The sequence below is a fragment of the Fonticula alba genome, assembly GCF_000388065.1.
Source record: "Fonticula alba strain ATCC 38817 unplaced genomic scaffold supercont2.6, whole genome shotgun sequence".
Taxonomy (NCBI): domain Eukaryota; order Rotosphaerida; family Fonticulaceae; genus Fonticula; species Fonticula alba.
In genome coordinates this window covers 2,096,428-2,097,237 of record NW_009242976.1, presented here as the reverse complement: position 1 = coordinate 2,097,237, position 810 = coordinate 2,096,428, and positions in this window count along the sequence as shown.

Below are 810 nucleotides of genomic sequence, written 5' to 3'. Positions count from 1 at the left end.
GGGGGAGAAAAAGAGCGACAAGAGGAAACCCACCATTGAGCACGGCCTTGTGGCCGTCCTCGCCGACAACGGAGATCACCGAGAAAATCTCCAGCACAATGCGCCGATCACTCGGGTACGGCGAGGAGAGAATCAGCGCGATGATGTTCAGGGCCGTGGGCGACTTGAAGACCGCCCGCAGACCGTGCTTGGTGCTGAGCAGCTGACGCAGGTAGCGCACGATCTCGTGCGACACCTCCAGCTCGCGCTCGGACGGCTTGCGGATCTGCTGCCAATCGAAGTCCTGGATGAACACCAGGATCGCATGCAGACCGCCATCATCGATGAACTGCTTGAGCCAGCGCATGGAGTTACTCTGCAGCGACACACGCAGGCTGTGCAGGAACTCGCTCAGCTGCTTGCTCGACATGGTCATGTACCGCCGGCGCTCCAGCTTGTCAATGAAGGAGCCCGGGTCGTTGGTCAGCTGGCCCTCGGCATTCTGGATGACCTGCCACTTGACGATGGTCCCCTGGGCGCGGATGGCCGCGCGCTGGGTCTCCTCGAAAGCGAGGGCGTCCTGCAACGGGGGCCGGCGCAGGGGGGGGGGGGGGGGAGGGACACAGGGAGGAAGAGGGGGGGCAGAGGGGGGGGCCGGCGCAGGGGGGGGGGGGGAGATCGACACAAGGCGCGAGAGATAGCCGAAGTCAGAGGCGGTGGGGCAGGCCGGGAGGGAGAGAGAGAGAGAGAGACAAAGGAACAGGGAGGGGCGCGGGGAATGGCAAGGCAGCGCGAAGCACGTACAAACACCTCCTCCAGGAGCTTGTCCAC